A 15,658-nucleotide genomic window follows, 5' to 3' on the forward strand; every position below is an offset into this window, starting at 1 on the left:
GAGAGACAGACATGACTGAGCGACTAAAACTTTCCTCTGTGTAGTATGTTTTCTTTCTCACTAAAAATTTAAAATATATATATTTATTTGGCTGTGCTGGGTCTTAGTTGCAGTCCATGGGATCTTCCATTTTCACTGTGGCGTGTGGGACTTTTAGTTGTGGCATGCGAACTCTTAGTTGCAGCATGTGGGATCTAGTTCCCTGGCCAGAGATGGAACCCAGACCCCTTGCATTGGGAACCCAGAGTCTTAACTGCCCGCCCTCCAGGGAAGTCCCTCTGCCCAAGTTTTAGTAGCTGTGGGCTTGGCATCACAGTGGAAAATTACCCAATTCTGGTCTCTTCTCCTAAGCATCAACCTCGCTCGTTTCTGCTTCCTTTTGATTGTTCTCTAGTGCCCTCAAGTGGTTGTTTTTATATTTTGATAGGAATTCATAACTGTTATTTGAAGAGGATTGATCCAAACATATCCTTCCACCGTTATTGCAAGACCCTCATTTTTATGTTATCTTGGGTTTTGTTTTGTGGCACAGGGGGTGTATATTTCTGTTTGAGTTTTTGATTTGTGACTAGGTGTTCTTATATCTGCAAATGTTTAAGAATGTTTAATTCGGCTTCGTTATTGTACATGTTTCCTTCTGCTTCATTTTGGGGAAGGATTTTTTACCAGCTGAAATGTTATGATTTCTATTTTATGTTAACGTTTGTGTGTTGGCTTCGTTTGTACGTTATCTGCCATTTGCCATTCATTTGAAACGTTCTGGTTTTTTCTTTGACTAGCAATGACAGACAGGGATAAGGATTTCAGACAGGTTACTGTATTTCACAGTTCAAGAGCGCTCTCTTCTGTTGACTCAAAAAATTGTAGTTCCTTTACTAATTAGGCTTTTTGCGGGGTAGGTTAGAATATTCGATTTTGTTCTACTAGTTATTTCTAAAACTTTAACTTCCTGAGGAGCTAACAATGTTTTGTTGCTTGTCTGAAAGTGTTCACCTAGAGAAAATTCAGAGAGCTGAATACTTACATGTATATTTATATTTCAATACATGCATATTATATGTCTATAAAAGCTAAAATATATTTAAGTGTATAATTCTCCAAATACTAATGTCGATTGTTAAATGGTATTCCATTAGAGAAAATTATCCTCCATCTTCCATTTCTGTAATGACTTGCCTGCTACTTTTGTCCATTTGTTACTCTAAATTATACTTTGCACGTTTGTCTAAAAAGTATAGTTAATGAATACACCTAGTGGCATCTTACAGATACCTGTTTTAAAATCATTGGATGCTCACTGCCAGTCTTTTCAAATTATGTCTTTAGCATTCATGAATTCTTTACCTTGACTCATCTTGCAGCTGGCTGAAGTACAAAATTAAATAATTTTAGTGGAAAATAGCTTTCCTTTATAGTTTCATCATTAAAACTAGCCCAACTGTGAATATTTAAGACTGCCTTTCTATTGCTTCCAAGAGCTTATTTGATGATGTTTTATTTTCTGACATCCATAATGTGGTATGATATGAGTTCAGCCCATTTTTAAAAAATTATATGAAAGATTCTTTAAATTCTATAGTACTTTACAATTTTCAGAAGTTGCACACACATGATTTCATATAATCCCATAATAATCCTTCCCCCCCAACTCCTGTATTGCCCCTTCCCCTCTCCCTCTCACCACTGGTAACCATGGACTTGCCAGGGGGCTCAGCGGTAAATGCATAAGATGCAGGAGACGTGAGTTTGATACCTGGGTGAGACGATCCCCTGGAGAAGGAAATGGCAACCCACTCCAATATTTTGCCTGGAAAATTCCTGGTGGCTACAGTCCATGGGGTTGCAAAGAGTCAGGCATGACTTAGCGGGCACGCGCGCGCGCACACACACACACACACACACACACACGCACACACACGCACACGTAATTGCTGGTTTGAACTCTGTATCAGTGAGTCAAAGCTAACACATTTTCAGAAATTCCATTGTCTAATTTTTTGTTGCTAGCATATAGAGACAATTGATTTTTTAGTATTAATCTTGTATCTAGTGACCTTAATGCATTTATTAATTATTATAATTTACTGGCTGATTCTTCTGAATTCTCTTTGTATAGGATTGCTTCATCTCTAAATTTAAAAGAAAATTCTATCTTCTGCTCTCTCGTAGGACTCTATTCCCCTGCTTTACTGTGAAATAGCAGGTGCCCTCCAAGGAAAGGCCCGAGGGAATGAGAAATCCACCTTCACTGTGCTTCCCTTTTCTCAGGTATTGTCACCCCTCAAATCCTGCCTGTGTTACATGTTCTCCAGATACTATACACAGTTCTTAAATGTACACTGTGCATCTTTTATAGTTGTTTATAGTGAGAGAATTCATCTGATATTAACTATTCCATCATGGTTGGATCAGACATTCAGCCTGCCTTTTTGCTTTGTTTATAATTGTATTTTCCACTTAACTTGCTGCAATGTGGAGACCTGGGTTCAATCCCTGGATCGGGAAGATCCCCTGGAGAAGGGAAAGACTACCCACTCTGGTATTCTGGCCTGGAGAATTCTAGGGACTGTATAATCCATGGGATCATAGGATTTATCCTTTACCTTTAAATCTTAAGACTAATCAAGAAATGTATAGGTGTTGAATGCTTTTAATTAATTTATTGTTTCATGGGAATCTTATTGATATACAGTGGGGTCTTTACCTTGGTTCCATCAAATATAATTTTACTTATTTTGTTTATAAGTCAGTGAAGAGAGCCACAGTCAAAGAGCACTGTCTCATCATAGTTTGGTCATTAACACAGACATCCACCTGCCTTTTCCAACCTTGGATGGAAGAGTGAAGGGACAGCCCCTCCATATTGTGCCCTCCATCAGACCCCTCTCTTCCCCGGAGAATTAACTTCTTAATCTCCTGCATCTTTGGTTCCTTCCTCACTCCTGAATCACCAGCAGCAAACAAGCGCACTCTAGTACCCCTCATCGTAAAAGACAGAAAATTTGCCTTGACCACACATCTCCTCCAAGCCCATTGTGGCTCCCCTTCAGAGGGAAACTTACCAAAATTCCCTTCATTCCCTTTTGTCATTTTCTTCCATTTTCTCCTCAGCCCTCTCAGACTGCATTCCCTGCCCCCATCCCCATCACACAGAACTCTGTTGAAACTTCCCTTGTCAAAGCCGCCAATCGGCTCCATTGGTCAACTGCTATAATCGCTTCATGTCTCATTCAACTTCTCAACAACATTCAAAACACACTTTCTTCTGGCTTCTGTGACCACATACTTGCCGGGTTTTTCTCCTATCTTTTCATTTTTTATGCTGTGTATATTCTCTCTGGATGATCAAATTTAGTCCTTTGAGTTAAATGTATCTGTATACTAGTGACTTCCAAATATATACATCTTTGGCTCAGGTGTTCCCTTGAGATGAGATTGACTCTCCAGCCACTTAACATGTGCACACAGCTGACTAAAGTTGATACAGAGAAAAATAGCCTCCATTCCCTCTCTTCATGTCTGTTAATCCTTTGTTTGCTTCCATTTCAGTAAATGGCCCTATCATACATTCACTTGTTCAACCCAAAACGGTGATCATCTGCAATCCACTCCTTTGCCTCAACTTTTATTTCCCACTTTTCTGTAAGTCCCATCAGGTACAGCTACAAAATGCATTCCAAAAAATTCCACTTCTGTTTTGCCTGTAATCGGTGACGTTCAAGTCACCATCATCTCACCATTCCTACTTCTCTAACTGGGCTCTGTGGTTCCACACTTGCACGCAAAAGTCCATCCTCCATACACAACCAGCATTACCCCCTTTAAAATGGGATGTATATCTTACCATCCTCCTAAACCCACCAGTGGCTTCCTTGTAACAAAGTCCAAGCTCTGCCCCGCTGTCTATAATTTATACATGCTTCAGCCCCTGCCCAGCCACAAAGAACCAGAGAGCAATCCCATTATGTACACAGAAGGTGGCAACTCTCATAGCTTTCACATTTCTTATCATATCATTTGTTTACACAATACTTTTCTACTTATGAAATATAAAGAATGAACATTATTACATCAGGGTCGGGGGAGTGATGGCAGCATCATGGCAGCATAAAACAGTCCTCTTTTTATCCCCATTTCAAAACAACAAAACAGACATCCATCCACAAAGGCACCTTTGTGGGAGTTGCAGGATCCAGGAGGCCCACCTACCTGTACACTCAGTAATAGGCAGACAGATTTCAGTATAGACGGCAGAACCCGGGGGCGGCCAGTGAACCTGCCCAAATCCCACTCTTGCTGTGCTTGGAAAACAAGAAAAAACAAAATCAAACTGGAGCGTGCTGACCTGGGCAGATACTCGTGCACGAGACAGAATCTGCAGAAGTCCAGCCGTCCTGAGGGGAGATGCCAGCACACCGTTCTAGAAACAAGAAAAACAAAACGCAGCAGACCAAACACAGTTTGGTCACCGCAGAGGGGGCGGTAAGGGAAGCTTTCCTAGTGTCCCGCGCCCCCAAGGACGCGCTGCACCAGGCCGATGTGCCCAGTGGGGGCACCCTCTCCCTGGGGGAAGGAGAGTTGGGAGTGAGTACCCAGCTATTCCAGTTGTGTGGGACAAACCCGGTTCTCTCCAGCGGCACCCAGGGTCCTGAGGAGGGTCTTGCACGACTGGAGGTGGGGAAAGGGGCAGGAAGGGACGCCTTCCCTGCTCATTGCACTCCGCAGGGAGGGCAGCCACCAGTCCTGGGAGTACCGGCCGTGCATCTCCCTACTAGACCCGCGGGCCAGTGTCAAACCCACCCCTCACCCGAGGCTGTGGCATCCCCACGTGTGTGCTTCCGAGTGCCGCTGTGAAACAAGCTCCTGTAGACCCGAAGACAGGCTACGGTGTGGGCGAGAAGCCACTAACTGGAGCTGTAGCGCCACCTGCTGGGAAACAAGAGAGCGTTCCAGGAGCCTGCCTAGTGTGATATGTAAGAATCAGTCAATCAGTTCAGTCGCTCGGTTGTGTCCAATTCTTTGCGACCCCATGGACTGCAGCACGCCAGGCCTCCCTGTCCATCACCAACTCCCGGAGTTTACTCAGTCTCACATCCATTGAGTCGGTGATGCCATCCAACCGTCTCATCCTCTGCCGTCCCCTTCTCCTCCCGCCTTCAATCTTTCCCAGCATCAGAGGCTTTTCCAATGAGTTAGTTCTTCGCATCAGGTACTGGAGTTTCAGCAAAGTACTGGAGTTTCAGCTTCAGCATCAGTCCTTCCAATGAATATTCAGGACTGATTTCCCTTAGGATGGACTGGTTGCATTTCCTTGCAGTCCAAGGGACTCTTAGGAGTCTTCTCCAACACCACAGTTCAAAAGCATCAATTCTTCGGCGCTCAGCTTTCTTTATAGTCCAACTCTCACATCCATACATGACTACTGGAAAAACCATAACTTTGACTAGATGGACCTTTGTTGGCAAAGTGATGTCTCTGCTTTTTAATATGTTTAATATGCTGTCTAGGTTGTCTTTTTTTTTTTTTTTTTTTTGCAGCTATTACTTATGCAGCTCCTACTCCAAAGATTTCAAATACAAGGGCAGGAAAAGGCTGCAAAAGTGTTTGGTTTATGCCTTTTTTGACACCACAGTCACTAATTTCCAAAAGTGAATGGGCAACACAAAGGCTGTATGTTCATATTTTCTATTTCTTTCTTATTCAGTCTTGGGAGATTGTACATTTGTAGGAATTTGTTTATTTAGGTTTTCAATTTTATTGGTGTATAATTAATAATCTCTCATGAGCCTTTGTATTTCTGTGGTGTCTCTTGTAACTTCTCCTCTTTGATTTATGATTTTATTTATTTTGGTCCTTTTTTTTTTTTTGGTAACTCTGGCTAAATTATCAATTTTGTTTACCTTTTCTCAAATAATCAACTCTTAATTTTACTGATCTTTTCTATTTTTTTTTTAAGTATCTATTTCATATATATATCTGCTCTGAGCTTTATGATTTATTTTCTCCCCCTAACTTTGGGCTTTGTTCTTCTTTATCTAGTTCTTTTAGGTGTGAGGTTTGGTGGTTAGAGGTATTTCTTTTTTCCTGAGGTGGGCTTGTATTGCTATAAACTTCTCTCTTAGAACTGCTTTTACTGAGTTCCATACATTTTGGATCTTTGTGTTTTTGTTTTCATTTGTCTCCAGGTATTTATTTCTTTGATTTCTTCAGTGATCTATTGATTGTTTACTAGCATGTTGTGTAGACTCCATATGTTTGTGTTTTTTGCAGTTTTTTTTTTTCCTGTAGTGTATTTCTAGTCTCATAGCATTGTGGTAAGAAAAGATGCTTGATATGATTTAAATTTTCTTAAATTTATTGAGACTTGTCTTATGATTTAGCATGTGAATCTATCCCAGAAAATGTTCTATGTGCACTTGAAAAGAATGTGTATTCTGCTGCTTTTGGATGGAAATATATATATATATATATATATATATATAAATTTTTTTTCCTCTCAGAATGATCTGTCCTTTAACATAATTTGGGCATTAAAGTCACCTACTATTATTATGTTACTGTCAGCTTCTTTTATGTCTATTAATATTTGGCTTATGTATTTAGGTGCTTCTATTGGGGGTGCATGAATATTTACAATTGTTATATCTTCTTCTGGAATTGAACCTTTTATCATTATGTAATGTTCTTTTCTGTCTCTTGGAACTGTCTGTTTTGTCTATATAAGCACTGCTACCTCAGCTTTCTTTTTATTTCCATTTTCATGGAATATCTTTTCTAATCTTCTCACTTTTGGTCTGTGTTATCTTTAGATCTGAAGTGAGTCTCTTGTAGACAGCATATATATGTATCTTGTTTTTGTATTCATTCACTCACTCTTTATCTTTTGATTGAACATTTAGTCCATTTACAATTAAACTAATCATTGATAATTATGTAGGTATTGCCATTTTGTTAATGATTTGGCATTGTTCTTGCAGTTCTCTTGTGTTCCTTTCTTCTTTGGCTCTCCTCCCTTGTGATTTGCTAATTATCTTTAGTCTTGTGTTTGCATTCCTTTCTTTTTTGTGTGTGTGTATATCTACTGTAGATTTTTCGCTTGTGGTTACTATAGGTTCATATTAACTATATATATGATTAGTTGTCTTAAGTTTACAATCTAAGAACCCTGTATTTTTACTCCCCCTTACACACATTTAATATTTTTGATGTCATATTTTACATCTTTTTGTATATCCCTTAACTACTTATTATAGATATAGATGTTTTTTTGTACCTTTGTCTTTTAACCTTCCTACTAGCTTTATAGGTAGTTGATCTACTACTTTTGCTGTATATTTTGTCTTTACCAATGAGATACTTACTCTCATAATTTAAAATTTTTCAGTTGTGGCCTTTGCCTTAACACTTAGAGAAGTCCCTTTAACTTTTCTTATAAAGTTAGTTTCATGGTGCTGCAGTCTTTTAGCTTTTGCTGGTCTGTAAAACTCTTTATTTCTCCTTCATATCTGAATGATAGCTTAGGCAGGTATTCTTAGTTGTAGGATTTTTTTCCTTTCATCATTTAAAATATATCACTCCCTTCTAATCAGATAGTCTTATGGGAGTTCCTTTGTACATAACTAGTTGCTTTCCCTTGTTGCTTTTACTATTCTCTCTTTATCTTTAACTTTTGCCATTTTAGTTGCAGTGTGTGTTGGTGTGGTTCTCTTTGAGTTCATCTTGTTTGGGACTCTCTGTGCTTTCTGGACCTGGATGTCTGTTTCCTTTCCCAAATTAGTTTAGCTCTTATGTCTTCAAGTATGTTCTCTGTTCCTTTCTCTCTTCTCCTTCTGGGACCTCTATGATGTAAATATTATTAATAGCATGCTTGGGGCTGGAGGAAGCACAAACTGGAATCAAGATTGCCAGGAGAAATATCAGTAACCTCAGATATGCAGATGACACCACCCTTATGGCAGAAAGTGAAGAAGAACTAAAGAACCTCTTGATAAAAGTGAAAGAGGAGAGTGAAAAAATTGGCTTAAAGCTCAGCATTCAGAAGACTAAGATCATGGTATCCGGTTCCATCACTTCATGGCAAATAGATGGGGAAACAGTGGCTGACTTTATTTTTCTGGGTTCCAAAATCACTGCAGATGGTGACTGCAGTCATGAAATTAAAAGACGCTTACTCCTTGGAAGGAAAGTTATGACCAACCTAGATAGCATATTAAAAAGCAGAGACATTACTTTGTCAACAAAGGTCCATCTAGTCAAGGATATGGTTTCTTCAGTAGTCATGTATGGATGTGAGAGTTGGACTATAAAGAAAGCTGAGTGCTGAAGAACTGATGCTTCTGAACTGTGGTGTTGGAGAAGACTCTTGAGAGTCCCTTGGACTGCAAGGAGATCCAACCAGTCCATCCTAAAAGAGATCAGTCCTGGGTGTTCATTGGAAGGACTGATGCTGAAGCTGAAACTCCAATACTTTGGCCACCTGATGCAAAGAGCTGACTCATTTGAAAAGACCCTGATGCTGGGAAAGATTGAGGGCAGGAGGAGAAGGGGATGACAGAGGATGAGATTGTTGGATGGCATCACTGACTCAATGGACATGGGTCTGGGTGGACTCTGGGAGTTGATGATGGACAGAGAGGCTTGGCGTGCTACGGTTCATGGGATCGCAAAGAGTTGGACACGACTGAGTGACTGATGTTGTTTCAGAGGTTTCTGAAACTGTGCTCATTTTTTCAAATTGCTTTACTTTTTTCTGTTCAGCTTCCCTCTGATTTTATTCTGTCTTCCAGGTTGTTGATCTGCTTCTCTCATCTGCTGATCTACTGGTGATTTTTTTCTAGTGTATTTTTTCACTTCAGTTATTGTATTCTTCAGCTCTTTTTGGTTTTCTTTATATTTTCCAACTCTTTGTTAGATACCTGTCTTCTAATGAGAAGATGTATTCCATTCTTCTTCCAAGTTCTTTGACCATCTTTATCATCATACCTTGAATTCTTTATCAAGTAGACTGTTTATCTCCACTTAGTTCTCCTTCTAGAGTTTTATCTTGTTCCTTTGTTTGGAACATATTTCTCTGACTCATTTTGCCTAATTCTGTATTTATGCTGTGTATGCTCAGTCGTGTCCAACTCTTTGTGACCCCATGGACTGCAGCCCGCCAGGCTCCTCTGTCCTTGGGGATTCTCCAGGCAAGAATATTGGAGTGGGTTCCATGCCCTCCTTCAGAGGATCTTGCCAACCCAGAGATCGAATCCAGGTCTCCCACATTGCGGGTGGATTCTTTATTGTCTGAACCACAGGGGAAGTCCTAGAATACTGGAGTGGGTAGCCTACCCCTTCTCCAGAGGATCTTCCCGACCCAGGAATCAAACCAGGGTCTCCCACATTGCAGGTGGATTCTTTACCAGCTAAGCTACCAGGGAAACCCCTCTCTATTATATGTTTCTATGTATTTGGTAGATTGGTTATGTTTTCTAATCTTGGAGATACAGCCTTATATAAGAGATGTCCTCTGAGGCCCAGTAGGGCCCTTCTGATCTCCAGAGCCATATGCTCTGGGGGCACCCTCTGTGCTGTGTGGACCCTTCTGTTGTAATGGGTTGGTAGATGTGGAGAGCTCCTGGTCAGGTTGGTTGTCAGGCCTTGCCTAGTGTGGAGGCTTTCAGCTGCTGCTAGGTGGGGCCTCAGCTCACGGAGTCCTGTAGCTGGTGTCTGCCCACTGGTGGGCAGAGCTGGGTCCTGAGGTCTCTGGCTGTAGGGTCAGGGGGGTGGATCTGGTGTCAGCCTGCTGTGGGAGGGCCAGGTCCTGAAGGCTGGCTCAGGGCCCTGGCTATCCTGGGCTACTGCTAACGCACTGGCGGGCAGGGCCAGGACCTGGGGCAGCCTGCAGTTCAGGGATCCTGTGGCAGCCAGACTGCTGGTAGGTGAGGCCATGTCCCTGCCTGGACAGCTGTTTGACCTGGGTTTCCTAGGACTGGTGCCGACTAGCTGGTGGGGCAGGGCTGGGCCCCAGCGCTAATAAGCTAGAGGGAGGATTCCAAAATGTGCTCGCAACACCAGTGTCCTCGTGGTGGGATGAGCTCCCTAAACTGGTAGCTGCCCGCCCAGCCTCTGTCTCTTAGGTGACTCACTGCTGTCTCTTGCTTCTCTGGGAGAAGCATGCGGGTCTGACCCAGACTCCTTTCAAATTACTCTCTGTGCCCTGGGTCCTGGGTGTGTGTAACTTTGTGTATGCCCTTTAAAAGTGGAGTCTTTATTTCCTACAGCCCTCTGGCTCTCCTCAACGTAAGCCCCAATGGACTTATGATGGCTTATCTTCTGGGTAACCTTCAAGCTGGAGGGCCCTGTCTGGGGCTTGGCCTCCTTACTCATTGGGGAGGACTTCTGCCATAGTAATAATCCTCCTGTTTGTGGGTTGCCTACCCAGGGGTATATGTGTAGACTATACTGCATCTCTGGTCCACTTTCCATCTTGTGTGGGTCCTTATTCACATCTTTAGTTGTAGATTTTTCTGCTAGTCTTCAGGTTATTCTCATTGCTGGTCACTCTAAGCAGCTGTAGTTTTGGTGTGCCCATGGGAGGGGGCAAGCTCAGGATCTTCCTTCTCCACCGTCTTGGCCACTCCCCAGCTGGCATCTATTTTGTGGGCATGAAATTGCTGAAATTATAGGATACATACTTGTTCATCTTTACTAGATAATGTCAAATTGTTTTCACAAGTCATTGTAAAATGTACTCCCAGCACTGTGAATTCCAGAATTCCATGTGTTACCAACATTTGGTATTGTTGAACTTTCTAATTTTTGTCATTCTGGTGGTTCTCTGCTGGTTTCATTTTATGTTGCTTTGATACAAATGAGGCTGACCTTTGTATGTTTTCTGTTTCTTTCTTTGATTAGGGTGATCAGTTTATACTTGTGGTTCCAGCATAATTATTAGAAGGCCTCCTTTCACTTATCAGTTTGGACAATAAATTATGCAGCTTTCTATTCTTAGTCTAGTTCTACCAACATGGAAATTCTCTTCTTACTCTTTAGGACTAAGGATGATACTAACATGGTTAAGTGTCTCTGAGGGAAGAAGACTAAATTTGGGTAGATACAGAGGATGGAGCAAAAAACAAGTGAAAAGGAAATCGATGTATCAACTATGACTACTTGGTCTGACTCAGGATGACCATTTCCGAAATGATGTGAGATGGTGCCTTCTCATGGGTACAAGCATATGGACTTGATCAATATCTTTCAGCAGTCAAAGTCAAAGAATTCATTTACTTATTTTTCATAAGTGACTCAAGTCACAATCATTGTTTGGAAGTTGGTCACAGTGCACACTGCAGCCACTCACTTCCCTCTCAATCTTTAATAATTCTTTTAAAAACCTGCATATGAAACCAATGGTACTTTTCATTTTGAAACCATTTGGGGAAGTTCCCTGTTCTTTTAAAAACTCAATTGCAATGGTGCTATTGAACCACTTCCATATTATACTCAAGTAATCCTTCATTTCCCCCCCAAAAGGAAATCAAATAGGTAACATCTTTGTTAATAATTTATATTGAGGGGTACTTTGCATTTGTGATTTATGGTTCTGGTCTTCTTCCCTGAAAAAAGCCCGAGGAAGCATTTTTCCCCCCATTCATGTGAATGAAGGAGAGGAGGCCCATCAAGTCTGAGTGTCCCCCAGTCATTAAGGAGAGGAAGTCATGTCATTACGTCAGAACTTTGGAGTCTCTGGTTCAGCCCAGCATATTTCCCAGTAAAAGCACATTTCCTTCCTAATGTGAGTTAATGGGCTTGCATGTATGAACTCATGCTGGGGACCAAATGCCAAATTATTTTCTTGCTCAATATTCTTCTGCCATCATGTCAAATATGAGAAATTTCCTCATTCCAAGCTCATTCACTTCTAATCAGTTGAACAAAAACTCTCCCCATACACGCTTGACAAATGTTACTTTTTCTTATTTAGAATGCTCCTTAACAGCCGGAAGAATTTTTCTTCCAAATCTATTCTAAATCGAAGTAAATTTAAAGAAAAACTCCACCTTTGGAGGGAAACCAAGGGTGGGAAATTCTAGCTCTGTTTCTTGAGTTATAACTGACTATTAGGCAGGGGTCTATCTTGTGCATATTTGGTGAACATAAATACTAGTGCTTCCTGCAGAAGTTGCTGTAATTCACTGCTTCAGGTTAGATCCTGCCAGGTGGCTAAGCTTCCCCACGGGTGGTTTCGGGTCTTCAGGAGGTGCCATCATTCTCTGGTCTCACCCAGCTCTTCAGATTGCTAGTAATTTTAAGTACAGAGTACTCAGTAGCAAGAGGATCATTGAGTTCATTTGTTTGGAATAATCCTCTCCCAGACTGTTGACGTGTTGATGTGCTGTGAGACACATCAATCAGTGTGTTATGAAGAACACATGGCCGTGTTGGCCGGCGACATGTGACTGTTTACATTTTAATTATATAAAAAATAAAATCAAGTGGCTGAGTTTCAACAGCAACATTTCAAGTGCTCTGCAGCACCTATTGGACAGTGCAGGTGTGGAATATTTCCATCCCTGCAGGAAGTCCACCGGACGGGACGGCTTCTTAGCGCCCTGGTGAGCAAGACTCCCAAACAGTCTCGGGGTCTGCCTTGTGGGCTGCCTCCGGGCTCTCTCAAAGTCCAGGCGGTCACTGACGCTACCCTTTGCATATCACTCTCTTCATGAGGGCCAGGGTGCCTCTTGTCTGCCTCTGCATTCCCCCACTTCCACAGGAAGCCTCTTCGAATTCAGAAATTCACAGGTGTATTAGAGAAGGAAAACTTCTGGGCAAATGACTTTTTAGAGCAAGGCAACAAGAATGCTAGGCTCACAAGTGTAAGCTACGCAGTTCTGCTGGCTTTCTTTAGCTCTTCATCTGCTTGGTCACCCAGTTATCTTTTGTCAGCTGGGTGTCACAAATAAGTGTTCCTGGTTACAGGTGAGCATGGGGTCGTTCCTTCCCACCCCCACTCCTCGGGGTACCCTGCCCTCCAGGCACCTCATGCAGCCTGATGACATTCCGCAGACTTCCTTGTCTGATGTCTGTGTTTCTTCCCTAGCCAAACCCTTCCCATTTATCTAATTTATCTTATCCGATTTCTCTTTGGATAAGCAGCTCGGTTTACGTACTTAACAGAGCAGAAAGAGAACTTGTCATTTCTGAAGAAAGAAGTGAGGCGGCAAATGTACAGGGTGGAACAAGATTAGGCAGGATCAAAAGGCAAAAGCAGGGTGCTCACAACAAAGACAGTTTAAAAATTATAACCTTCATTGTTCATCCTATTGGAATTTACTGGCTGTCAGCGCACCAGCGCACCGTGGGTGTAAATTGTTAGGCATCTAGATGAGAGATTGGCCTTTGGCTCTTTGATGACATCCTCTAGAAAAAGCTCAATGTCATCATTAAATAAAAGAACAGCACACTGATGAATTAATTTGAAAATATCTGCCCAGCTCTTCCAGTCACAAATCTGGAAATAAATAGGTATTTTGCATAAAGTACAAAACAATGGAGTTAAGTACCTGGGAAACCAGTCCTTATTCACTGTGTTAGTCAGAATTCTCCAGGGAATCAGAACCATAGGATGTGTGTAGAAGTATGTATGTGTGTGGCAGTGAGGGGAAGGTATTTTTAAAAAACAGATGTGTGTAACTTGGGGACTGGCAAGTCTGCTCTCTGCAGGGAAGGCTGGCCAGAGTTGATGCTGCAGTTGGGAGTCCAAAGACAGCCTGGAGTCAGAACTCTCTTCTCTTTGGGGATCTCAGTCTGTCAAGTCCTTCAGCTGTTAGCATGAAGTCCACCCATATTATGCAGAGTCTTAAGTCTACTGATTTAAATGTTGATCACATGTCAGTGTACCTTCACAGCAACATATGGACTAGTATCTGATCAACGAGACACAACTAGCTAAGTTGCCACATAAAATTACCCATTACTGTCACCAAGCATCTAATTAATATGATGAGTGGGTGTATCTGCTAGGGCTGCCATGACAAGCACTACACAGCCTGGGTGGCTTACACAACAGAAATGCATTTTCTCCCAATTCTGGAGGCTGGAAGTTTGAGATCAAGGTGTCGGGAGGGTTCGTTTCTTCAGAGGTCTTTCTCCTTGGCTTGTAGATGGCTGTCCTTTTTCTGTATCTGGTGGCTCAGACAGTAAAGCGTCTGCGTACAATGTGGGAGACCCGGGCTCAATCCCTGGGTCAGGAAGTTCTGGAGAAGGAAATGGCAACCCACTCCAGTATTCTTGCCTGGAAAATCCCATGCATGGGGGAGCCTGGTAGGGCTCATGGGGTCACAAAGAGTTGGACACAACTAAGCAACTTCACTCACTTTCACTTTGTACAGGTCTGTGTCCTAACTTCCTCTTCTTACAAGGACACCAGTCATTTTCAATTAGGGTCCACCCTGTGACCTCACTTGAACGTAATTACCTCTGTAAAGCCTCTGTCTCCAAGTAGTCGCATTCCGGGGTACTCGGATTGAGGCCTTCAACATATGAAATCTGGGGAGAAGGGGCACAATTTAGCTCTTAATAGTGGGAAAGCACAAGAAAACCCAGGGGTTTTGGTGGCTCTCCATTGTACTGAGTTCAGTTTAACCATGTGCAAGTGATCAGGGGTAGATCTGGAAGCAGATCGGTTTGCTTTGATAGATGGATAACTTCTCTTATCATAAGCTTGTAAAAAAAGAGTGTTTACATGCTAACCATTAGGGCTTCCCAGGTGGCACTAGTGGTAAAGAACCCACTTGCTGATGCCAGAGATGTAAGAGATGCAGGTTTGATCCCTGGGTCAGGAAGGTCCCCTGGAGGGGGGTCATGGCAACCGTCTCCAGTATTCTTGCCTAGAGAATCCCATGGACAGAGGAGCCTGATGGGCTACAGCCCATAGGATCATACAGAGTCAGACACAACTGAAGTGACTTAGCACACACACATGCTAACCATTAGGCTGAAAAAACTGAGATATGGGATAGGGAATCAATTTGCTGCCCCAAAATGTAGGCTAGACATGGGTCCACATGGGTGTCATCTGCAAATGTCAACATCTTTTTTCCCCAACTGTATCAATAAAACAAAGCTGTTGGATAAGAGAAGTGGGATTGTTAGACTCTCCACAGCATATGTGGCTGTTGATTACTTTTTTTGGTTTATAAACTCACTACCTGATTTTAATACTTAGACTAAAGCATTCTTCTTGATTGATTGATTGATTGGGGGATTTTTAAAGCTTATCAGTTTTTTCTAATCTGATAATCTAATCTGATTTTTTCTAATAAGCCGGAAAAGTATTCTGGCTTATTGCATAAATTTGGGAAATTTATAAAAGTATAAAAAATTACTAAAAATCAGAGAAATTTCACCATATATTTAGAAAACCAGTTAATAGATTAGTATATTCCTTTTTTCCCCTAGGCATACATTTTCAATAAAATTAGGATTACACCATAATCTGTTTTCACAAATTCTGTTGTAATGAACACATCCCTGTTTCTTACTTATGAAAATATTTAAATGATTATGGTGCATTTTATCCATTTCCTTGCAAGTATCCATTCATTTCACATGTTTTTCTTTTTTTCAGTGCCTTCAGCATGCTATGCTTTGTGTTGGGTGCTGGGGGTGCACT

The 15,658-nt window shown here is 41.8% G+C and overlaps 1 non-coding gene across 1 annotated transcript; it reads right to left on the reverse strand.

Moving 5' to 3' along the window:
- Positions 1–5,535: 5,535 nt before the first annotated feature.
- Positions 5,536–5,670, reverse strand: LOC136171292 (small nucleolar RNA SNORA13). Its single transcript, XR_010663832.1, has one exon. It is a non-coding gene; the product is annotated as a small nucleolar RNA SNORA13 (small nucleolar RNA).
- Between the last annotated feature and the right edge of the window lie 9,988 nt (positions 5,671–15,658).

The sequence above is a fragment of the Muntiacus reevesi genome, chromosome 6 (genome assembly GCF_963930625.1).
Source record: "Muntiacus reevesi chromosome 6, mMunRee1.1, whole genome shotgun sequence".
Lineage (NCBI taxonomy): Eukaryota > Metazoa > Chordata > Mammalia > Artiodactyla > Cervidae > Muntiacus > Muntiacus reevesi.